Source organism: Lonchura striata, chromosome 3, assembly GCF_050655825.1.
Source record: "Lonchura striata isolate lonStrDom1 chromosome 3, ASM5065582v1, whole genome shotgun sequence".
NCBI classification, from domain to species: domain Eukaryota; kingdom Metazoa; phylum Chordata; class Aves; order Passeriformes; family Estrildidae; genus Lonchura; species Lonchura striata.
Window position 1 is genome coordinate 60,820,326 of NC_140705.1, and position 25,609 is coordinate 60,845,934.

Consider the following 25,609-nt stretch of genomic DNA (forward strand, 5'->3'; position numbering starts at 1 on the left):
CTTCCCAGCCCTCTGATCCATTCCACAGAGCAAACAGTACACAAAGGAGAGGCTGCACATCTCTTTTGGTAGAAGCTCAGGGAAAACAGGATTATGGTGTTTGTCTTCCCAAGCTACCATTACACGAGCTGAGGCTCTCCATCCCAGAGTGTAGTTGGACATCTCCCTACTGATGGGAAGCAGGGAATGAATTCCTCTTTTTGCTTTGTTCACATGCACAACCTTTGCTTTTTTTATTAAACTGTCTTTGACTCTTGAGGTGTTTTTTAACCTTATTTTCTCCCCCTGTCCAATTGAAGAGGGGGAATGAGAAAGCATCCAGGTGGATGTCTGGGAACCAGCCAAGATCAACCCACCAGTCCTTTTACTTGGGCACAAGATAAAGCCTATTTTGATCCGGGAGTGCTATAGCTGCTGTAGCTGATAGCTGGCAGGCTTCTGCATGGCCACAGGGCTTGCCTGATTTACAGTGTAACAGAGCCTCGGGCTGGGCACTGGCTGCTTTCGGCTCCTTTTGCTGCAGTGCTTATCTCTGTGTTTTGCCGTGCCTGGAAGCATTGTGATAAAAGCAGCAGCCCTGCGCTTGGCCCTGGCACGGGCACTGCTCCTGTGCCAGGGGGGCTGTCCTCTGGAGAGCTGCGGGATCACGCTCTCTCTTCTCCTCCAGGACTGATGTGTCTGCCTTCCTCTCCAGTGGTCCTCACCACATCCTTATCTAAACTGCTTGACTAATGTCATCTTCTTGTTATTTGCATAGAAACTACTTTTGGTCTGGTGTTATGAGGAACCAGTTTGCCAGTGAGGTGACAAGGCTTTAGGCCACTGACCCCTGGGTGGGAGGACTTGGTGGCTGCCTGGCGGGGTTATCACTTCCCATAGCCTGTGATCTTGCACCTCTCTAGGCATGTTGAATTGGCACTTGATGGAAGGGTGCCTTGCCTGCTCCAGTGAAACCCAGCAGCTCTTGTCACTACACTGGGGCTTTCCTTCTACTTCTTGAGCCTCCCTTCACCCTTCCATCATTGGTCCAGACAGGGATCTAATCTACATGTGGCAACACTTACCAGTCAAAAAGAATCACTGAATGCAGAGGTGAAGGGGTCCATACCAGAAATTACAGGAGCAGGAGGAGGAAGGATCTGATTGGGCAGCTGGTCCTTCAGCAAGGCAACAAGAGGAGGAAGTGAGAGAAATGACCGTCCCCGAAACTTGGGCAGACTTCAAAATGGGCTGAAACATTACAGTCACCAGTCTGGCAAGCAGATTGCTGCCACTACCACTGAAAGGGGCATCCAATATGTGAGACTATTAACAATGCTGGAAAGTCTTGTACAGTGACCTGGATGACAACCATGTCTCCAAAGATGCGGATGGCCACTGTACATGAGCAAGTGCAGAAGGGTTGTCTGAAATTCACCAGCATTATATTCCATCTACCTGGAGATGATGGGCTGACCAGGCTTGAATATATCAGCTGTGGAGAGAGCATCCCACTGGCTCTGACTTTGGCAGAAAACCTCTCTCTCCCCCCATCCCCACAGGTCAGGCCCTTGGCCATCAGGGGCACTCAGACGCATGCTGTGCGCCACTCTGGTTCCTCCTGAGTGACCTCACAAGGAAGTGGGATGGTGACCCTCCCCTGAGTTAGGAGCCCATGTACACAAATTAACTGGGAAGAGAGATGATAAGGAGGGCCATCCACGACTGCTGTCAGTTCAGCTGCTGTTGAGATGGTGGAAGGCAACCAGCAATCTCCCTGGTACAGAAGAGGACTAAGAATGCCTCTCTTGATTTTGATGAAGGGACTTTTGGTCTGACACTGCAAGGGTCTCCAGCCTAGAATAGAGGGTCACTGCCTTTGATCAGGAGCAGGAGAAGAGTGACCACCTTTACTGGGCTGTGTGGATTTGATGGCCTGGCACACTGGATCCACGGAAGTCTAAAGTATTGCTAGACATTGGTGCACGGTGTACCTTAACACTGTTATGTCATATCAGACAGAAACCCATCTGGATTTCTGGACTGACAGGGCGATCCCAAAAGCTCACTGGGGGCTGAGGTGAGCTTAACAGCAGACAAATGGCAAAAGCACACTGTTGTGACCACCTTAGAGGCCCCATGTATCCTTGGCATAGACTGTCTCAGGAAAGGGTACTTCAAGGACCCGAAAATGCAGTGATGGGCTTTTGATGCAGTTGCCATAGATTTGGAGAAGTTGAAACATCTGCTTGCTTTGTGCAGCCTCTTGGAGGATCCCTGCACGTCTAAGAACAGCAGGTGGCCATGGCTGCCACGATGGCACACTATTGGCAATACACATCACCCAAGGCTCCCTGGTTCCCATCCATGATTCACCAGCTCAAGAGCTAAGGAGTGATCAGGAAGAGTCACAAGATTTTCTTTCAAATCTGCTTTTGTCCCCCTGTCCTGCTCAGGATGGAAAATGAGAAAGCATCTGGGTGGGCATCTGGCAGCCAGCAAAGGTTAACCCACCACACTCCCGTGAACATACAAACTCACAAGCTGGTACTTATGCTCAGATACCTGAACGTACATATGTTCCCCTCTGAGCTGATTTGCTTAGTAACAGCAGGCAGAGGAGACTGAGTCAGCTTCAGATGGTGCAAATAAATGTGGAAGAAACTTCAGGTTGGAGAATTTACATCAATTCTTTGAAGTAATTATAATTTTTATTATTATTATTGTTAATCATAATAAAAACAAAAACAACAACAATAATATTGCTGCTGTATTGCATAAAGCTTCCAGGAGTGAGAAAAAGACATGTGGAGTGAATGCCAATGAAATGCCATCCCAGTCCCAAGGAAAACCTGAGTGCTGGCACAGGTCCTGCACTGTTCAGGTGCTTGGAGCAGTGCTGTTGGGGACACCTGAGGGGAACTGTCAGCGCAAGTGATGGTAGCAGAGCCTGGGTCTCAGTACATACAAGATGTGGCAGATGGAGTGCAAAAGCAAACGGGCTGGCAAGCAGCAGGCCCTTTGGTAATGAAGCGTCACAGGAGTTCCAAGATTCCTCTCTGATTTTACTGGGCTGAGTTCCAGAGTGAGTCTTCACCTTTTTTTTTTTTTTACTTAAGTATCTGCAAATGAAAACCTGCTAAGCTCTTGGATAAGTGTCTCTTTAACTTCTTGGTCTCTTTTGAATTTCAAATAGCGATTCTTTATTATCTTAATTAGTGAGTGCCTGTTTTAATTAGTCATCCCAGTTTATCTTACTCTTCTAAAACATATGAGGCTTTATACAGATCAAAAAGGGTTCTTTTTTTAGCATAAGCATCAAGAGAAATAAGAATTGTAAGCAATAAGATGACCATGTTTGCAATTCTGATTGCTCTCACTGTGGTCTTCAGTTGTCACCCTTAAGTTAGACAGTATTTTACATGCCGAAAGGTCCTGCCCAAGATGTTGTGTGAACTTAAAAAAATTTCTTCCCTTTGCAGCAATATGGAAAATATTTCTGATCTAAACAGCAAAGCAATGGTCTTTCTCACTTCTCTGGAGGTCTCTTATCTGTCCAATTTGAGCTAATGTAAAATAATAAACACATTTGTAAATGCAGAAATCAATCACTGCTGATCATGCTGTCCGGGAACATATTGCAACTTCCTGAAAATCTGGCCTGCATTCATGTCCTGGAGGGCTTAACTGTGCCTTCACAATAGTTGCAGTGATGATGCCAAATCTCATGTAACTTCCCTGTTGATTTTTTGCAGGCTGCCAGAGGATATCACAGAGCGGACTGAGCAGCTTGAAATGAAGTTTTGTTAATATTTGGTACAAGTGATGTTCTCAGTAATAAAGCTGAAAAAATACAAGAGGAAAAAACCCAAACAAACCAAAAAACCCTCCAAAAATCCTTGGATCACATGGAGACGGGAAAGGGAGGAAAATGCTGGCAGAACTAGGTGTCTGATTGGCAGCAGCTGGCTGTACAGAAGCAGAGGGAGAGCTGCTGTCATTCGATGCAACTTAATGAGGGATCTGTAGCTACCTGTCCTTTCAAGGGGTCTGAATGGTTTTGAAAGGTGCTGTATTTTGCTGTTTTGTTTGGATTTTTTTCCTGAGGTCTGCCTTGTGGGCAGTCAGGGACATGATAATTCATCCCTCCTCCTCGTCGAGGACAAACTCGATCTCTTATTAACCAGACCACATTTGTCTTACTCATGGGATAGAGCACTTCCTATGCTTTGTTTCTAGTGAAAATATCATAATCCAGACTGCAAGAGCAAGTGTCCCATCTGGAGACAATTCATCATTTCTTGAAATAAATTCTACAACTTTAACTGCCAAGCAGCACAACTCAGTGAGAGTAGGTCACTTGTAAAATATGATGGTTAAGTACAGGCAAGTCTGTAGAAGAAATAATCCACTTTGAAGTGTTAAAGTTTCCCAGCACTTGGGTCACTTAGATTTCAGTAAGAAGATGGAGAACGTTGGGTAGTAGAAAGCCGATCTCAGATTCTTAAGAGCTCTGTGCCATTCTTACCAGAATTAAAAGGGTGATTCCCCAACCTGTGCCCAAGACAATGAGTGTCCTAAGATAATGTCCTGTATGGATGATGAGGGCATTACAGAGTCTTTACATCCCCTATCCCTTATGCCACTTGGTTTCATCCCTCATTCTTTAGTGCCTGATGGACGCAAATTTCAACTGCAAGTTGCCCAGCCTGGTGGTCGCTATGTCTGACACCCTACGGTGTTACATTCATACCTGCCACGGTGCCTCAGTAATAATCCTGGCAGGGAGGGCTTAGCTGTGAAAGGTTGGCTGTGAGGAACCCGTGAAGGGTTTTCTCTTTTTAAGTCCCTTTTCACTTAATTTCTCCCTGCGCCTATTGATTTTTGCCTCTCCTTTTCTGTCAAGCCCTGCCCGCGGCCCGCTCGGCATCCCGGCGGACCCCCGGGGTTTGCTGCGGGAGGGAGCGGCTCCTCCCTCGGCGGGGAGGGCCGGGGGCGGCCGGCGCCGGGGTCTCCGCTCACTCGCTCCGGCTGCGGGCTGAGGCACACCCGGACCCGGACCCGGACCGGACCGCAGCGGAGCCGGACCCGGCGCGATGCCGGGGCCGCGGGCCGGCGGCGGCAGCGCGGTCCCCGCGCCCGAGGCGGTGAGTGCGGGGCGCGGCGCGGCGGAGCGGGGCAGGGCCGGGCAGCCGCGCTCCTTCCCGGGGGCGAGGGAGGATGCGGCTGCTGTGCCGCGGTTGACTTGGGCACAGAGATAGCGTAGGATCTTGCGGGTCCTGAGTCTGGTGACAAGCAAGCCCCAAGACGTCCCGCGCACTGGAGATGCGCTCCCAGGGCACTGTGCCGGTCCCGGACTGCTGGCTCAGAGGGGTTCGTGGTGCCGGCCCCGCAGCGCAGAGCTCTCCTCATGCCGAGAAAGGGGCCAAGGAAGCCGGGTGGAGTCAAGGTCAGATGAGCAGAGGCCAGTTCCTCCCTTCTTGCCAGAAATGGAATTTAAAGAGACTGCTTGACGATATCACTGCACTGTCAAACTGCTCTGGCACCGTGTTAGGGCAGCAGAGTCTTGAAGAACAGAACAAACAAAATAAACATTTACTCAGCCACGAGAGAATGGACGTTGGTTAAAATAAAGCTTGCGGGTTTCTTGGCTATATCTATGTGAGGGGAAGAGTTTAAGATTTTTTTTTTTTTTTGTTGTTGTGGTTGTTCTTCTGGAGAGGTTTAACATCGTTGTAAGAAACATGTTTCACTTTAGTGCATGCTGTGAACTCTGTCCCATAGCACCTGGTGGTGTGGTGTGAGCCCAGGACCAAAGCCTGGTCCCCGGGGGGGTCTCAGCTGCAGCAAACGCTTCTGTCAGCAGGGAGAGAAGCCCCGGCCACCAGCCCATCGATTGCGAGGCCAGAAGGGAGCGTTACATCATTTAGTCTGACCTCAGACAGGAGCAAGGTGCTGGCTGGAAAACACAAAGAATATTGCCGAGGACTAAATCTCTGCATTGAAAAGTGACACTTCTTCATGACATTGTCAGCTCTGACATATAGATTTTTCTGAAAAAAATGAGGGGGTCTCTGTATGGTTCCCTTACACAGAGATGTGTGGATCATAAGTGGTAGTAGCTTCAGTGCTTTCATATATAGAAGTTTGTCACTTTGCATGACAACTGATCTGTTTTTCCATTGTTCTTCCTGCTCTTCAGAATGAGGGCTGCTAGCAGAAATGGACTTTTTATCCAATAAGAAAGAGTTTATATTTAAAAATTAACCAAAACAAAAATGAGTTAAGAGGGGAAAAAAGAAACAAATAATAGTTACATTTTCTTCAAAGTTGTCTGTAGAAACATTGCAAAAAAAAAAAAAAAAGAGTTTCAGATATGGATATTTTCCTCTCCCTTCTTCCTGTTTCTTTCTTTTTAACCACTCTTTATTTTTCTGTTTCTGGTGAGAAAGTAGACAAAAAATATAAATAGAAAAGTAGGTGATTGTTTAGCAGAGAATATTGGGATGCTGGTGATGCCAAGATAAATTTTTACTAAGCTTTATTAAAAAGTAACATTTCAATATACATTGAAAAAATTGCTATTTTCTTTAGACATAACAGCCCCAGTAATTGCACCCATAGCATGGGCATGGATACATTTTGCTGCACTTTGACACTTCACTTTGAGTTTTGTGGATCTATTTTGCTTAAGCCTGATGCTATTTCAGAATAACAGTGGCCTCTGAAAATGGAACAAGACAGTATCAAAAAAGGCTCTTCACCTTACCTCCCACTTTTTTTCGATATTAACAACATCCACAAATCCCTTGCAATGGCACAGGAATGGAGCATCACAAGGAGGGCCAGGCTATGCTGGGACATGATCCCAAGGGGAAGGAGGATGAGTAGCTTCCCCAGCCCTGTGCATCCATCAGCCCGGTGCACCATCTGCCACAGACCTGTGTGTCCTCCTGGGAGCTTGAGAAATGTGTATCTGCTGCCGATAGCCATGGATGTCTGGCTTGCATGGTGTGGCAGGAAAAGGGACATGAGTGTTTGTGGTTAATGAGGTCCAGTGCAAAGCTGCTTCCCACAGTAATTTATTACCTTGCAAGGCAGGGGTGTGATGCCAGACAAATAACTGGCCCCCTGGGAGGTCAGGACACCAGGAAGGCAGGATCAGGAAGATAGGAAGATGAGGGGGAGGAACAAGGTCCCAGAACCACAGCCGCTGTCTCCAGCAGCAGTGCCCAGGAGAACTTGTGGGGGTGATTTGTCACAGCTGGGTCTTGGAGAGCCTTCAGCAAGGTCCCTGTGGAGACTCTAAATCACACTGATTGCACAGTCAATAAAGGAAATCTCATCAGTCCCCATAATGAGGCTGTCAGCTTTTAAACCTATTTAGACAAAAATCTGTTTATTGTTGTGTCATTAGAAGCCCAGAGTAACTGCATTGATTTGAGTGATGATAGTGGCACAAAGTAGCTTTGGAAAAGAGCTCTACTATAGACCAGATCAAGGCAAGTTCCAGTCTGGTTTATTCTATGTAAGCCTGGACCCACACCTTGGGATGGCTAGTTTAAATTGAGTGCTGCTGCTTATTTCAGAGGGACCACTCTGCCCAGACTGATACAACAAGGACCAGAAATCCTCCTCTTGCATGTATTTGTAAGTTTCTTCCCAGTCTGCTTGACTGAGCCAAACGAATTCCTAAGGGACCATCTGCAGGGCAGCTTTCATGGGTACTGCTAGGGGCAGTGAAGCAGCAGAACACCCAACAGATCCCAGAGAGGTACAGAGGTGCCCTGGTGCATGAAGGACTAAGGAGCCAGACAGTGCCACTGGGAAATACTCATAGAAGGCTGCTCAACTGAAATATCAGCTAGGGGGACTGGCTGCAGAAATGGCCAGTGCATGAACCATTCAGGGTTTGTCTGCATTAATAGATTAAGAAGCACTTGAGAGTGCTCCCTGGCACTGCAGCATAATTATCTAAAATCAGTATAAATTATAATATCACACAAACTGTTAAAGCCAGCCCTGAACCCTCTTTGGCCCATGACAAATAGCACTGTCATGCTCAACCCCTGCCCTCTTCAAGGCAGCAGCATACAGGGATGTTCCCAGTGGGAGAAGAGCCCTGCCTCAAGATGAGCAGCACTGGCTTACACAAGCATATCTTGAGCCAGGAAACCAGGAGCATCTGCAGGTTGTTTGGTTTGGCAGTGCAGCAAAACCAATGCCTTGAAGAGTGTTTGGATGGCATCCCCACACCTCTTGTCACCTCCTTGCTAGTGACCTCAGGTGAAAGACAAAACTGGGAAGAGGTCCAGGAAAAAGCTCATTTAAAGTACTCATTGACCTCATGAACCCCTTTTCCTTCACTTTTTGGCAGCCTGATGTGCTGAGGTGGTCACAACTGCCCCTGCCCCAGCCTCCTCTGCACGTGTATGTACATGTGCCTGTGCCTGTGCATGTGCATGTGCATGTGCATGTGCATGTGCATGTGCATGTGCATGTACATGTACATGACATGACTGGCGAAAGTCCCTGTGAATTTCATTATGTTTCCTGGGAAAACTTGGTCGAGGAGAGGCAGGTTTACCTGCCACCACACCTCCTGGAAATCCTCTGGGCTGTCCTCTCTTCTACTTTTGGTGTCTTGCGGGCTTGGGTTTAAGTGATCACTTAAAGTGAACTAATGCTCACATTCAATGTTCCTGCCATTGATGGATTCTTTCAGGAGAAGAAAGACATGAGTTTGCTGTTTTCATAAGGACTCTCACCTATTGTGGTATAAGAGGGTAAAGAGCTTTTTGTTTTTCCTTAAGGATTTTAGAAGTATGTTAGCAGATGTGAGGGCATTTCTGAAAGTCATGAAGAAACAGAAGCCCAAGGTTTTAGAAATGGCATTGTTTTTCAGCTAGTGCTGGTTGTTACTTGCTGAAGAATCTGGCCACCCAAAAATCTCTTCAGATGGCAAAATCATGTCTCTGTATACACACTTGGAAAGGCTTTCTGAATGAGTGGAGACAAGCAATGCATTTGCACCTATAAACCAGCAGGACGTGGTTAGCTCATCTGAGGAAGGATGACTGAACTCTGGATTTTCAGGGTTTTTGGTGGAGTGCTTTGAGATAATAAAGGAGATTTAATTTTTGTGTCAGTTGCAAAAAGGAAATAATTTGCTGCAAGGGTTGTTGAGCACCATCAGTAACCTATATCCCACTACAATGTGCAGAGCACTGGGATACTTACTTTTTAGACTTTCCCTGCTGTTTTTCTGGTTACAGCCGAGTCTTTAGGCAGATCTCCTTGTGGGTGCCTGGCATGAAGCCCTTGCCTGGGGTGAAGCCCTTGCGTGGTGTGTGTAGGTGATTTCCTCGAGCAAATGGCTCCCAGTGAGTGCTCCTGAAATTCTGCCATCTGCAGATACCATCCTTGCATTATTTACTGTGTGCCTCAGAACAAGTACAGGTCACAGGCAGGAGTAAGAAGGGCTGGAGCTAAACTTGTGGCAGACACTGTGATATCCTCTGTTAAGCAAAAAAAGATTTCTGTTAAGTGGAGGAAAACCCCTGGAGAGAGAAAGTATGATGTAATTGACAGTGAATACTAACATAACTGTGTTCAAATTATCCCAGGTCTTGGAACACAGGGCAAAGTTAATTTGTCCTCTCTGCACCTGCTGCAGTGTTAAGTAAAAATCACATGTAGTTTTTTCCCACCAAAGCAGCAGCAACACTGGGGAATAAATTTGTTCTTCATGACATGACATGACATGACATTACCTTGTTCAATAAATCAAATAATAAGTCCCTTGTATTTGGAGTGAGAGGAGGAATATCAGGTCCAATATTTTCACTTGTGTCAAAGTGTGTACGTGTATATGTACAACATTTGAAATATACAGCTTATTTAATCTTGTTTATATGCATTTGGTAGATGAAATTGTGGCAACTCTAGAGTAGAGTTAACATAAGAATAGTAGTAAGAGAAATAATTTGCTGTACACTGATTTGGGGACAGGAACAAAACCATTTTTCCCCACAGTGCTATTTTTCCTTGCTATCCCATGACACATCAATCCAGGCACCCTGAGCATCCTGCTGCCACCATCTGTAACCACCACACCCACGCTGGGTGGATGCTGGCAGGGTTGCATTTCCATGAGCATCCCCTGTCTGCTCTGCACAGAGACTACCTTTTGGCTGGTCCTAGGTGGGCTCAGAAGAGAGTCCTGGCCAGCCTCTCAGATTAAGAAACTGGTGTCTGCCCTTCCAAGGGCATCTTGTTTGGGAATCTGCACTAAGCAGTCCTTGTGGGTTTAAAGGGAGGCAGGATGACAGACAGCACTGACAGTGTTATAAGCTGGTGTGGTCAGAGCTCAGGATACAAAGAAGTAATCTGGGGAGAAAATGGGCCTCTGCCTGGGTCAGGATTCATCCTCACTTCCCCTGGGTGCAGCTAATTTACATTGCTTTATCACAAGGCTGGTGTTTTATCCTGATCTGCAAAACCAATAATGTGGCATTTTAACTGGAGCTAAAGGACTTCCCCCAGACAGAGTCCCAGTGGGCTCAGGCATGAAGACAACATGCTACAACACCTTAGGATGATCTTAGAAGGATAACCTTTCTCCAAAAGACATTTAACTCCATGAGCTTAGCAGTGGCTGCTCTGAGAGCAACATAGGCTTTGTCATGTACTGACCTTTTGTTGAGCAGCACCTGCAGAAAAACTCCTGGTAATAATGAGTCAACACCTAGAAAAGACTTGCTGCTCTGATAACAGACATATGCATATAATTAGCAATTTCAAAGCTCATTTCTTTGACTTCAGATTGCATATATTTAGGTGTTTGTCAAAAGTAGGCACCAACAAGGGCCATGATAGTGCAGGCATGGGAAAAAGCATTGCCTTCAGAAACCAGCTCCTCTGCAGGAATGAAGCAGTGTCACCTACTCCTGTCACACAAGGTCCCACACACATACACTGGGATAAATATACAGTGTAAAACTGGTACAAACCAGGAGTAAATATACAAATCTCTCCTGTCTTTCACTGTTCCTAGAAGGAAGTGGTTTTCTAGTATCCCAGTGCAGTGCTGCTGCAGCTTCATGGCCATGCGTGCCAGCACTTTTCCCTGCAGCCAGAGCAAGGTGACTTCTCCTGCTGCTGCTTTACTTTTTTCTGCTGATAATAAGAGGGAAAATCATCTATCTCCTCTGGGAAGCTGTGTTTGCTTGGCTTACATGGGCCATGGCCCCATGGGGTGGCCTCAGCTAGCTGGGCTCCCTGTCACCCTTCTCAGGGTCTCAGACACCTTCAGGGAGCACACGATGCCTCCAGCTCTGCTCCATGAGGTGCAGGTGCCTGCCTTTTGTGCTGGGCTGGTTTGTACTGACCTGGTGAGATTGTGGTAGAGAAGATCTGCAGACACCAGCAGCAGGGCTTGTGTGCCATTTATATACTGCATGGAGTGGTATGCTGCTAACATACTTTCAGGAGTAAAAATTGAGAGTTAGAGGTTAAAGCTGATGAAATTCTGATGAATTTGAAACAAAGGTCAATAAAAAGCAGATGGTGTTTTTAATCTTTCCTTTTCCACTCAGTTAATAAGGCCAAATGTTCAGAAAGTTATCTGTAAATATATCACCCTGCTGTCCAAGTATCTCAAAAAAATACTCCAACTACAACTTTAATAAGACAGGCATCCTCCCAAAAGGGCAGTAACCTGCCCTTTATTGGCCTCATGTCAACACTTGGCAGTAAGGAGCCATTTCTTGCCTCTGATGTTCCTCTGTTGTGTCACTTGTTCCTAAAATAGCCTCTTTCCTTAGCACTCATACTTGTGTTCAGATGGCAGGCAGCCACACAGAACCTGCTGTCCCGAAGCACAGATTGCAGGGATTTTAGATTTTCAAGAGGCAGGGAGCTTCCCTGTGGATTTAGAGGAGGCAGCTTACCCACCTCTAATGGAAAGCAGCTTGGTTGCCTCTGCATGCTGGGCTCACCAAGAGCAGTTTCCTCTCACCCTGCATTACAGAGTGTGGAGGTCTGTATCCAGCCCTTTTGGTCCAAGGGCCTTTTACAGTCAGGACAGAGAAGTGGGCACGTCTGGGAAAGGACATAGTTCCTGTTCTCCCAAGCCTGCTGCAGAAGTGGGGAGGGAAGAATGGTGCCCTGCAAGCATCTGTGTCTCCCCACTGCCTGTAAAAGGAGCTCAGGTTGAGCAGCCCCTGTGCAGATGCTGGTGCCAAGGTTGCCCCAAGTGGGGCAGATACCTACTGGGGTGCCTTGGCTGGTGGCCCCAGGGCTTTGTGCACAGTGCTGTGGCTGTGCACCAGCTTTGGCCAGTGCCCCAGAGCTGAGTTGGCCCTGTGTGACAGCAGCTGTTGTGCTGACCACTGTGGGGCTTGGAGCCTTCACACTCAAGGGAAAACTTGGCAACATCCAGGAGTTAAGAGCACTAACACATATTCTCCTCCCACACAGACTTTGTAGCAATGACTCCTGTAAATGCTCAAACCTCCCCCCCCCCCCCCCCATTTGTGGGAGCTTTGTTTTTGTAGGAAGGAAACTGATAAAAACTTATTTTTGTTTTCAGCCCCTCAAGACTGTTCCTTCCCGCCGGTGTTCAGCACCATCGCTCTTATTCAGCAAAAGTTTGAGCAAGCCATGGCTACCTTCAGCCAGGTAGGTACATTGAGTGGCTGCACAGGTGTTTGAAGCCCAGGAGCAAAGTGGAACACCTTGGCTTGCCCATGCATGTGTCATGTGGCTCTGCTGTCAGTGTCCTGCACTAAAGCACCCCAGGCGACTTGCAGGTGCGAGAGTACCTGTGGTGCCTGGGGTGGCTGAACTGACAGAGTTGTGGCTGGGGGCTGCTGGTGTAGATGGGATGGACAGGAGAGGTGCTGGGAACTGCACTTCCTGGCATTGCATCCAGCTGCTCTTCTCACCCTCCCACCAGGCCTGTGCAAGACCAGCAGGAGATAAGCCTCTTCCCTCCATCTCTCCCACCCCATACCAAGGGCTGCCAGTGCTGGCTTCTTGTTCATATTTGTTTCTACTAGTGCTGTTGAGAAGTTCCCATTGGCAGTTTCTCATTGGTGCATCCTGATTCTTTGTTTTCCTCCAGATTTTCTTTCTTTTGGATAGCAAAGCCTTCAAAACATGCAGAAGAGTTAGTTGTGATAGCATTTATTGCCTTATTTTACTACAGGTCATGACTTACCTGCACAAACCAATGGGAAATACCTGCTGATGTTGTTAGTGGCAGTGCCTCCTGCCTTGATTAAACTATTTCAAATAACCAGAACACTGTTATTTGAACTGCAGCTATTTCACCTCAATGCCCTGATTTCCACTCAAATAAATCCAGTGTAATTAGTCAAAGAGCTCTTCTAACTGGGCATGGTGGTTTTGCAAGTGGGCTCATTATGTGTTACCAAAAAATCTTCCAGGGGAAAGGCAGAAATGGCACCAATATCTTGGGTCTTCATTTTTCAAAAATCTGAGGCCTTGAGTACTCCTTGCATGGGGAAAGGGCAAGTTGTGCTGTGTGAGCTCTTATTAATTATTCTGCAGTTATGTCTCTCTTCAGAGAGAACACATTTTTTTGCATTCATTTATTGACATGAACATCAGGAGCTGTCAGACTGTGAGAACGGCTGAGTTTAACACATTTTTTCTTTTGCTGGAAACATTCCTGATTGAAGTCTGTGAAGTGGCTTTGTGTGACACCTCCTGGCTTGCCATATGGCTCCATCTCAGAGCCCAGAAGCATCCTACAGCCCAGGAGGACAGGAGGAACTCAAATACTGAACGAGTGCTCTGTTTTCGTTGATGCCATAATTTGGTAGGTGTTACAAGTGAAAAATACTATCACACACCCCACCCTACACTCCTCCCCACAAAAACTACAAACTCCGGACACCTGCAGGAAAAAGGGGCTGTTAATGTCACTGTAGGAAGGAGACAGCAGCATCCCTGCGTTAGCAAGTGATGGGGGTGATCAGCTGAAGGGGCAGTTGTGCCTCTTGTCCAGCTCTGAGTTCCTCCTACCTTCAGCCTCTGGCTTTGGTTTTTGGACATCTGTCTATAAAAACAGAGTGTGCTGGGCAGGAAAGTTGTCCAAGTGCCTCATCCCCACTTCATGCTTCGTATAGGTCCTCCCTCTCATTTCTGCAAGAGGCAGCATTTACCAAGATCTCCTGCAGAGCATTCTCAGTGGTCTAATCCACACAGTTGCTGGTGCCATCAGCTAATTTGCAGCTCACACCAGCATCTCATTTTGCTCCTCCAAGCAGAGGTTCAGCAGTAGCTGCCACCTCCCTTTTTCCTGAGCCTTGCCTCCACATTGCTCTCCAGGCAGTGTGGGCAGGAGACCTGTGATAGTTTCCACACTCTTTGCTCCTGTGGGTGGCTGCCTGCTTAGCCTATCCCTCAAGCTGTGCTAATTCTGGTAGCCTGGACAGAGCCCCAGTTTATTCATCAGGACCTACCTCACAGCACTAATGGCCATCAAAGCCTTGAATCAGCTCATCTTACAAAATGAAGTATCATTTCTAGTGAATACATTGGAGTTGATGAATACACAAAAACACTGAGGTGCAGAAGAGAGGTGTGAAAGTCAGGTCAGACCCAGCTTCCTTTGTGCTGCACACACAGTCCCTCCCCGAGACCTCACAGCCTTGTGACGAAGCCACTGGTGGCTTCACTGTGACGTGAAGCAATGTAAAAGGCTACAAAGCCCTATGGAAAGTGATTTTTTGAGTGTCTTCAATCAGCACAATCTAATCAGACTTGAAACAAAAAATGTCAGTTGTGTCTCAAAAAATGCTGCCATCTTGGGCAACACTCCAGACTGCTTTCTGCAGACATGGTCTAAAGCCCCTGTACCTATAGAAGCATAAAAAGAAAAGCCTCTATTACACTTCACAGCAGGAAGGTGGAATTATTACAAGTGACCATCCTCATGAAGCTGTCACCTTTCAGTATGGAGGGCAGTCACAGATGAAATATTCCCTGATATTTTTTTTTCTGTGCAGGCAGTCAGTTATGCATATGCCATGGAGCACTTACTGGAACACTATCCTGCATAGCCACTATACAGAGAGGATGAATTTCACATGGCAGCAATAGCCTTTGTGAGCTGGTTGCCAAACTGTGAACCGTCCAGTCCTGACATTTTAAGTCTAAATGTGATTTTTTTCTTTCCCCTTCAAAACTTCACAGACAACTAGACTGGGCTAATGCAGATGATTGTCAGGACTGAACCATTAGTAATTTCCAGAAAATTGATAAATTTATTCATCCTTCAGGTTCAATGGTTTAGAAACTTGTATCATCCAGCCCTCAAACCAATTCCTTATTGCAATAGCATGCAGGTTGTAGTCTAATCAACCAGTGCAGATCCAGACACTGCATGAAGCATTGGCTCATGAGATAAGAGTTACCAAAGTGTCTGGTTTCTGAATCTATTGGTAAATTATCGGTAGCATAAGGAAAAGGTAACATAAGCATAATCCTGTGCTTACTTTCTGGTTATTAACCAACAGGCCAATCAGAAATCCTTTGGATTTATGTTGGAAAATTACCAATGACAAACTTTGGGAAGTAAGTAAGGCAAATATTTTACTTTAAAGGAAACAGTCTCCATAACAAACTGCAACCATAAAGAAACTTACTCCTTGGGATGTCTAGAGGATATTTTCTGAAAATTTATGTTTAATTCGTACCAGACGCCTTGTGAACCTCTGAGGATTAGTTTGCATATTGCTCATTTGGTGCTAACTTCATTTCCCAGTCCTGACAGGGAAGATATTAATTAACGTGCATCCTCTTCAAATATTCATGGGAACAGGATGAATGTTTGAAACCTACCCCACATGTTTTCACTGAGTTTTCCACTGATGTCATGTTGGAGATGTCAGTGGACCCAGACCAACCCTTGCCATGGCTGCAGATGCAATTGCAGGAGCTGAGAGGAGCAATGTGAAGACAACACTCAACTATCTTTCAGGAGAGTGAAGCAAGTCTTATCTGCAGCCTTTAGTGTGACATTTGGGAAAGTCATTTAACTAATGACTCTCTTGATTTCCAACCTGATAATGAAGTTAGCACTGCATTTCCTTGTGGAGGGAAACATCATTTTGGGGGAGGTTCTTCACACTGAAAAAACAAGGAGTGAGGGAGCTTGGGCTTGTGGTCTTTCCTGTGTTGCCCTGGCTCCTTTTCCTGCCCAGGCAGCCAGGACTAAACAGGGAGGCACAGCATGTGCTGAACTCTCCTACAGGGATTCTGGATCCCATCCCAAAACTGAAGATCTGATTCCTGTCATCATGCAACCCCATCTATTTATCTTTTTATTCTTGCCATGGCAAGCTGAGAAAGCTCAGGCAAGTGTCTGCAGAGATGCAGAGGGGGTGAGTCATGCAGAGCCTGGGGGCTGGCAGCAGAGACCCTTGTGTGGAAGACTGTGGTTAAGGGAGGTAGGAAGGTTTCTGGCTGGCCACAGAACTGAAGTGGGCAGGTGTCAATGAGTCGAGTAAAGGTTACTGCAAAACACAATCTCTGAATGTGAAATCACTGAGGTTGCTGGTAACACCATGGAGTTTTATGGGTCAGCTTGAAGCTTCCATTTCCTTTCCACACCCTCCCACGACTTCTTAGCAGCCGTACTGCTCCTGCCCTTCACTTTTTCTCTTCATTCACTTTTACTAACTTCCATTTTTCACCCTTTGTGCACTTATACTACCTAAATGTTTTATCTCTATTGTGTAAGCAGCTGATAATATTGTGAGTTTTCTTTCATAGACTGACCAATGGGAAATTAATGAACAAAAATGTAATACTATCACAGGACCAGCTGAATGGAAGCATAGCAGTCAGGGTGCTGCTTTTTAGGGGAAGAGTGGGCATCCACCCCTGCTCTAGTTCAGACAACCTTCAGCATGACATTTCACCTCTGCACCACAAGTCCTCATCTGTAACACAGTGAATAATGCTGCCTTTCCTCATAAGGATAACGATGGGGTGAGGAAAGGAGAAGTTAAGAACTCAACAGAGGGATGGGGTGGGTTAATTGGGACATAAGTGTAAGACAATCAAGAACTGTGGAGACCTGGAGCAAACCCAAAATATGAGGTTTTTTCAGGACAAGATTTGTCTTATTATTAACTCTTAGCATAACAGGGATCTATGCAGGATTCCTCTCTTTTTATAATACAAGTAATAAGTGAAAGTACTTAATATTAATTGAGAGCAGTTTCCTTGAGAAAGAATTTTGTGAAAACAGACCTATTTATAAACACAGAATAATGTGTCCAGCTTCTCATGTGGGTTGGTTCAAAACAATTCATAGAAATTGTACTGCTGAGAAACTCAGAGGCTGGCTGACATTATTATAGAATGTCTGCTTTCTTTGGGAAAGTTACATTTGTGTTGAAAAAAAGTAACACTGAAAAAATCACTCAAACTAAAAAGTTTCTCAGTGAGAAAAATATGTCATTGTTGTTTGTAGAGATCTTTAAACTTTTATTCTGCCTATGACCTAACTTAAATGTGAGCTTTAGAAACTCGGCCTGTGATTCCTCATTGTGCTTTTGATAAATTACAATTTAATGAAAGCTGCAACTCAAATGTATTCAATAAACTCCAAAAACATGGGAAGTAAATATGTTTTGAATCAATATTGCCCCAACACTGGCTGATGTTGCCACAAACATATCTGTGACTCCAGGATCAGTGCCCGTGGGCTCTGATCAGAAGAGTTCAATGGGTTGAACTGGGAGTGTGTCCCAGCAGGGATCAGCCTGCAGCAGATGTCCTGCAGAGCCCACGCAGCCATGTGGCCAGAGGTGTGTCCCAGTTGCAGTGGACCATAAAGGCATCCATGCAGCTTTAAAAACACTGGAGAGTCTTCAGGTGTTACTGCCCTGTTCCCACTTAACACCATTCCTGCTGGGCACTCTGGTACCAGTTCTGCTATTTCTGTATTACTGTGCTGCATGATGGGGCTTGAAATAAGCTGGAGACTTCCTGCTGGAGATGAACTTGGGAGCACTTGCTCTGTTTCACCTGCAGACTGGTGGGAGCAGAGAGCTTCTAAGGTAGCCAGTGACAAGCTGCTGGGCTGCTGCTGCTGCCCTCACAGATGCTGACCTGAACAGCTGCTCCATGCAAGGCAGAATCTGTGCTTCCACCAGCAAATCTTGCTTAAAACAGTAAAACTTTTATTATGTTTCCAACCCTCAGTCATAACCAGCTTATCTCTAAACAGATAATAATTTCATTTTACTTCTAAATGACACTCTGAGGTTTTCATGACCTTTCTGCACACACACAGCTATTCCTATCTACATGCCACAAGGAAGTGGCATGTGCAGCAGCATGTGCAACATTGCCTAGGACTTAGCTCAGTTCATCAGCACTGCAGACCTCTGGACAAATTCCATAAACGGCCAGTGGTGCTCATGGGATGCTTGTAGAATACAGGGTTCTTCGTTACAATAAAGAAAAAAAAAATGCACCTAGAGAAGACCTCAGAGGGATGGGGGCTTCAGTGCTGTGACCCTATTAAAAACTGGGTCTGAGAAGAGAGCCTCAAACCAAAAGATGTGCTGATGGAAATCAGGAGCATCGCGTTGCAGGCTAATTGACACCCATGACAGCTAACATCCTGTCTGCTGCTGGAAAGGAAACACGCTGTGGGCGTCCCGAGGCTGACACTCACGCCTGCCATCTCCCCGTGCTGTGCTGCAGGCTGGGCAGCACAGCCAGCAGGGTGCTGGTCATGCAGACCACTGGCACCATGGGCACTCCAGAGCCTCCCTCCAGCACCCTCCCATCCTCTGCAGCATAAGGCAGTCCCAGAGGTCCTCTGGGGCTCACCAGGGCACCTACTCTGCAAACATGCTGTTGTCAAGGGCTTTACCCATTGCTCAAACACGATTGTCCTTCTCGGAAATTCCTCAGGTGTTCCCAGCACAGCACAGCTCGGCCCAAGCCAGCCACCCCTTGCCAGCAGCATCTTGACACCATCTGGAAATTGGCACAAGCTGAACATCCCCATCAGGCAGCTTGGATAAGGCCTCCTTTGCTTGGCAGAGTGATAGCCTTGGAGAGCAAAAATGTGGACTTCCCCATTCCAGGTCACCACAGAACCAGGCTTGTGCCAGTATTGCTGTGGTAGTGTTTAGCATCTCCCAGTCAGCAGGTGAGGACACTGTGGAACCACCCTCTGCCCTGAGTGTGGGCAGGGCCCAGCTATGCCAGCAGCGCAGCCCTGGTCTCTTTAGCTCCCTTCTCCACTTCCAGCCATGAAAGGACATTGCTAATCTGCATAGACCCACTCCAGTGCCCCGAGCTGACCTAGGTGGGATTCCAGGCTAAAGCTAAAGCAAAGCCAGACTAAATGTTTCAGGCTTAGGGAAATTTGGAATTTTCCTTTTCCACATTACTTCCAGTCCCACATGAATTCCTGCAAGCCCAGAGACAATTCACTTTGTTGTCCTCCTCAGCATTCTCCCAGGGAGGAATACTGATGTTTATGTGAATGAAAAGAAGATGAGAGCTGAGTCCTCTTGTTACCGCAGTGCAAAGGCACTTATGACAGTGGCAATGGGCACCTTTGAGATCAGTAAAGACAATGGGCTGCAGGGCCATCTCAATGCTGTGAGAAGCCCCTGGGCTGAGTTGAACCAGGTGACACTTATCCTTCCCTTGCTCAGGTGTGCCTGGTGCAGTGCCTGTTCCCTGACAGGGAGTCTTTGGTGTTTATTGAAGCTAGGAAAGCCAGGCAAGTCTCATCTCATCAGGGTGAGGTGTCTCCAGGTTTATTTGGAGATTGATCAGCTTCAAATTGTGCCATGATGTCACCAGCAAGAGTGGAACCAGAGGATTTCCTCCCACTCTCTGCCTGTGGTCTCACATTTGTCAGGGTTTTTAAGTTCAGCCACACAGTTATGCAGTGCCTCTACTGCCAGGAAATTTCCTGCTAACCAGGCCCAGGAATACTTAGTTCCCAGGTATAGCCAAGCATTGGTGCCTGTAGCCTCACATGGCTGTGAGGGACCCAGAAGGGCTCTGTCCTTAAGACAGCCAAGGTCAAAATGTGTAAACATTTTAGTGCATGGCACCTGCTACTCCCACTCTTTCTCCTTTCTACACATCACCTCCTACAAACAGCAGCTTTCCTTCAGTCTCCACAAAATTGGTTAACAGTTAAATGTCAACCAAAGCAGCAAAACCTTTGCAGTTCTCAGCAGTCCTGAGCTCCCTGCTAGCATTTAGCTGGCACAGCAAGCAAGGGCTGGGGAGGAAGCAGTGTGTATGTGGGTGTGTTCTTGTTGCACGAGAGAAGGGGATTCGTGAGCATCATCTGTGTTTTTCATTCCACACGTCACCATGTCACCTGCCCTGCAGAGGAGGAGTGAGCTAGGCAGACAACAGGCAGGTGAAGCTGCAGCTGGGTGCTGAAGGAGAACCTTCTTATGCCTTGGAGACGTGCTTAGCACTGTATCTCGCTCTGATTCTGCTCTCTTTGAGGTCTCTGAAGATTTAAGTGTTACCTGGTGCGGGAGCCAGGTGTCAATCAGATAGAAAATAAGTCTGCACTTCTTAACCCTGTATGAGGGAGGGCAGAGGGCAGACTGGAAGGCACAAGATCCCAAGCTGGTCTCAGCCCAGTTCACTTAAGGATTTGCAGCCATAGAGGGACCTGCAGCTTGCAGAGGTGAATGTTCTTTCTTCCATTCCTGCAAGTGCAGGAATCTGTAGGCCACCCAAGCCCTGGTATACTGCAGACAGGACCAGGTGTTTGAGTTTTATGTGGCAACACAGACCTTTTGCAGTCTCAAACTCCATCCTCTTCTCCTCTCTCATCCCAGGCAGCAATCACTTCCTATTTTCCCCTACTGGAAAACTAAGTGGCAGGCCCCTAGCCTACAGTTAGACCTTTTGAAACCTAGACACTGAAGGAACTAGGGCTTGAGTGCAGTCACAGGAGTTCCACTGCTCCACATATATTGGTGGGTTAATAAGAAGAGATGTGGGCATGGAAATTAATTAATCCCATAAAGGTGTAGCCTTAGGAAATGCTGCTGATTTTGACACATGGAAGAAATAGCAGTTGTTTAGATTTCAAGCAACCAGTGAAAAGCAAGTGACTTGAGAAGCTCCCAGGGGAGGATAAAGTATGATTTGGTGCTTCCCATGCAACACTCATACATCAGTGGATGGACTATTTAATTTTAAATCAGTTACAGCCATAAAAGCAACATTCCACTTCTTTCAATGGCAAAATGGAGTCTTGCTGAGTTGCCCACCTTTGGCTAGGAGGAGGGATTTTAGCCAAACTTATTGCATCTATTTCCTAGTAAACAATATAATCCAGAAAATATTACCTATATATATATATATATATATATGTAGTCAACTATTGTATTTCTAAGCGTCTTGTACTGTCTGATCCCATAGAACTCATCCAGGAGGATGCCTTCTGTCCTCACTGTGCACCCAGCTGTGTGCAAGCCCTTAAAAATGCTCTTGGTCAAAAAGGCTTGTCTATTCTGTGAGTCAATATCTACACTCTATCTGTATACAGGAGTTTTATCAACGTTATTCTGCTAGGGTGTGAATTTGGGTTTCCTTGAGACTGCAGGTGTAAAGTTGCTGGGGGTCCCAGCATCCCCAGAGTCATGGTAAAGCTGTCCCCACCTCTGCTGCAGCCAAAGATCCACAGCATCTCTGGACAGACCTGTGTCTGCATGGCCCATGGCACCTGGCCTCAGCTTTCCTAAGGAACAGCATAGCTCTTTTATCCTTTGGGTGTCCATGGTCCATATCTTGCTTTAATTAAGGTGGATGATGGAAACTGGAACAGATAACTTGTTTTAAAGCATCTTTCAAGTGTTTGTTACCCAGACAACCACTTGTAAGGAAACTTTTATATACTCAAAGCTTGATGTGACCTTTAGGTATATATAAAGCAATTAGCGGAAGTAAGGAGGTTAATTTTAAGTTAGAAAAGTGTTTGAAAGAGTGGGACTGAAGGATGTCTGACACATTGGTGTCTGCATTTATTAAAGGATTTGAAAACTTGATGAAACTGTAGAAAGATCCCTTAAAAACTGTGGAAGGGTTTGAGAAAGCCCTGCAGAATTAATCTGAAGGATATCAGTCTGGGTAATATAGTAAAAGGAAGATCAGAAGATGACTCGGGTTATGTGTGAGCATGTTATTGTAGGGGAAACAACTGTAAGATAGGGCTCTTGAAAGTAGGTGAAATTGGTGTTAGGAGAAGAGGTAGCTGTGCAAACTGGGAAAAATAAAATGTGAAAACAACCATGCTGTTAATAAGCTGCTGTGAAAATTTGAATCACAGTAAATCACACATTGCTGGCTGAGTGCACTCCAAGACTAACCAGATGAAATTCCAGTGTGGACATGCAGCCAGACGATGATATCATTAACTATTTCCTGGCCTTGAGGATGAACCTATGTTCTCATGTTACCTGTTTTCCTAAGGAAAAAAGAAGAATGTGTTTATTCTGATACACATTTCCTCATCCTGCAGTCCTCACCTAAGCATAGTTTTCACCAACCTCTTCAAAATGTTCACAGTTCTGTAAGGCCCAGACCAGATCTCACCCTTGGCCCTTCTTCCAGCTCAGAACATGACTCTGATGTGTCACTTCCAGAGCTTCATTGCAAAAATTAAGGCCCGGTTGCAGGATGGCGAAAGAATAAGCATTAAAAGGTACAAAACCCATCCGAGATGTATCTAGAGAGACAATTCCTCACTTTCTTGGGGAATCAGGAATATTTAACTACAGCCAGCCACCCAATTATAAGGTTTTCCACAGTTGTAAGTTTCAACCCATGGTAATCTTGGATCATAGCTTTCCAGAAACCCATCAATGAGAAGCCATTTCCCCTTTGTTAACAGCAGTAACCCTACTGATTATGTCTCACAAATATCAAATAAAATGGATTTTCTTATATCTTATATTTATTTATTTCATCTCTCTAAAAATAATCCCTGAAACCCCCCGTCTTAAGTGTTTCTTGGGAAATAACAAAAAACCCCAAGACACCTTGTAGTCAGTTATAAACAGACAATGGGAAAATCCTATACTTGACTAATTGTAGTACTGTGGCTGGGCTTTTTGTTTGGGGATTTCTCAAAGTTTAACTTCTGTGCAAGTGAGCTCAGAGCCAAACTGAAAGTGAAAGTCAGTTTCTGCTTGGAGTCATGCTGAGCCAACCACCCGTGAGCTGGGTAAATCTGCAACTCTGCTTCTGATCCCCACCAAACCAATCAAAGAGGTATTTTTGGAGCTGGCTTGAAGAAGAAACTTGAAAGGAGCTTGATTTCTTAAGAACAGCTGCTCAAAATCTTATTTTTAGCAGGCTGCTGGGAACTTTGTTCCTGAAATTGGAAGAAGTGTAAGACATTTTGAATAGCTGGTGTTCAGCTGAAGAAATGCTATTTTTTTCAGTGAAAGAATTTAATGTTCAGTTAAACTTTTCATGATGCAGAAGTCGTTTTTAAAACAGTTTCAATCTTCCCTTCATTTTGGGAAGAGACAACCCTCACCTATTTTTCCTCAGCAAATGTACCACTTTGGCCCTGCTGGAGGCTCACATATGGATAGGTGGCTGGGGGTAGCAGCACAGTCAAGCAGTTGCAGCTTTGGCCTCAGCACCTGACTCATCAACCTGGACCTGCTAATGGGCATGGCACTGCCCCCAGGGGATCTGCCCACATCCTAACTTCAGAGAGCCTGCTTAGGGCACAGCTCTCCAGGCTGCTATGCTTAGGTTCTAAAAGCATTTCCCAGGGAACCAGTAGCAGGTTTTTCATTTGAGAAGCTGGTAACCTTCTCCTTGCACAGACCTCAGGTACCTGCTGTGCCAGGTAGAAACCTGGTCCCTGTGTCACCTGCGGTGCTCTGATTTGGCTGAGCCCCAGGTCCTGTGCTATAATAAGCAAGGTCAATAATAATAATCATGCTGGTGGTGAGATCAGCAGCTGCAGAGTCAATCAAGCATGCCCACCCTCGGACCATAAACCCAGCCTTTCTATAGATACACAACATACTGACACAGTAACTCTTCCTTATCAAAACAGTCAATTGACTCTTTGTAGAATCAAAGAATCACTGAGGTTGGAAAATACCTCTAAGATCATTGAGTCCAACCCTTAACCTGATACTGCCATGTCCCCAAGTGTCCCATCCACACATCTTTTAAATACCTCTAGGAATGGGGACTGCACCACTTCCCTGGGCAGCCTGTTCCAGTGCTTGACAACTTTTCAATGAATCTACCATTAAGCATTCATCAATGAGTTTCAAATCAGCCATCTGATGTTTCTTGATATACTTGAAGGGCACAAGCTTTCACTTCAGGAGAGCAATTTGCATAAAATCTGTACTCACCTTGAGGAAATCATTGCTATCCACTGCTCTTCCCCACTGGAATTCAGCCATGGACAGCTTTCCTTCTTCTCCATCTCTACTTTTCTGGTTAGATTTCTCCACTTAGACCCTGGTAATACAGTCTCTGGTGATACAGACGTTATCTGATGAGCAGATCCTTTGAAACAAATGGAAATGAGAGAGCCAGAATCTGTCTTTAATTTGAAGAAACTTTGAAATATAATCATTCAGGAAGGCAGAAAGGGAATTTCCCAGGACAGTCTTAGTGTGAAGGGGGCTGCAAGCATAACTCTAGGGAAGTCCACAGCACAAAAAAGATTAAGTTCAACTTTTAAATGCATTTCATCTTAATCATCTCATCTTTCATCTGTTTCACATATCATAAATGTTTCTCTAGCCCATTTTCTGGCTAAAGTGCTAATTTCAGGGTCCCAGCTCTTGTGTTTTTTGTAAGCTTCACAGGAAAGAGGAACATTGAGGAGACCAGACACCCTGAGGGGAACAATGGTTTTAATGTTCTTTATCCTCGCAAATAAAAAAGCATCAGGAGTCTAGGACACAGTAGAAAATTCAGAAAATTAAGAAAATGTTGCCACTGTAAACAGGTGCCAGCTGGATGAATTGCAATCTAGTGTGTAAATCAATCTGACTAGTGACTCTTAGCAAAGCTTCTGCCCAGTGGACCAGGACAGCTCCTTTGTAGCAATAAAAGAAAAGGTTTTCTGTGCCCTAGCAGGCACAGAATATGTTATGAAGTATGATATTCCTGGCCCCTGCTGTTTGTTTTTTGGTCGGTTTCGGGGTTATTTTGTTTTTTCCTCTAACTGTTCTGTTCTGCATGTATATAAACTCTGCGTAGCTCATCTATGTAGTAAAATATGTAGCATCCTCCTGTGTCCTGCCCAGGTAATTGTGCTGCATATTTAGAAAAGCACCACTACAAATCAGACTAATTTTCTTTTTCCTGTCAGTATTGGAGAAAAGGACTTTGATCATTCTCCAGCACCCAAAGAATTTGGTTTGGTTCTTGGCTAAAATTGTCAGCCTAAGCTCTAAATTCTCAGGGAAGAAAATATACCAACTTTTCTGAAAGACTTTCTGCTACAGTCTTAAACTGAAAAGACCCCTGAACACCCTTTCTCTTCTCACAGGCAAAACACCCAGCCTGTGCACAGGTCAGTCAGGCCACTGTGCTT

The 25,609-nt window shown here is 45.8% G+C and overlaps 1 protein-coding gene across 3 annotated transcripts in view; it reads left to right on the top strand.

The window, feature by feature from the left end:
- Positions 1-12,575: 12,575 nt before the first annotated feature.
- The window catches only part of TAGAP (T cell activation RhoGTPase activating protein), a 37,586-nt gene continuing 24,552 nt past the window's right edge, over positions 12,576-25,609 (top strand). Inside the window, exon 1 of one of the 3 annotated variants that reach the window (XM_085576677.1) lies at positions 12,576-12,660. The gene's annotated coding sequence lies outside the window, so the exon portion shown is untranslated. Of the gene's footprint in view, positions 12,661-13,471; positions 13,826-25,609 lie in introns of those variants that run through there. The other 2 variants (XM_021540421.3, XM_085576675.1) reach the window with 2 other exon arrangements.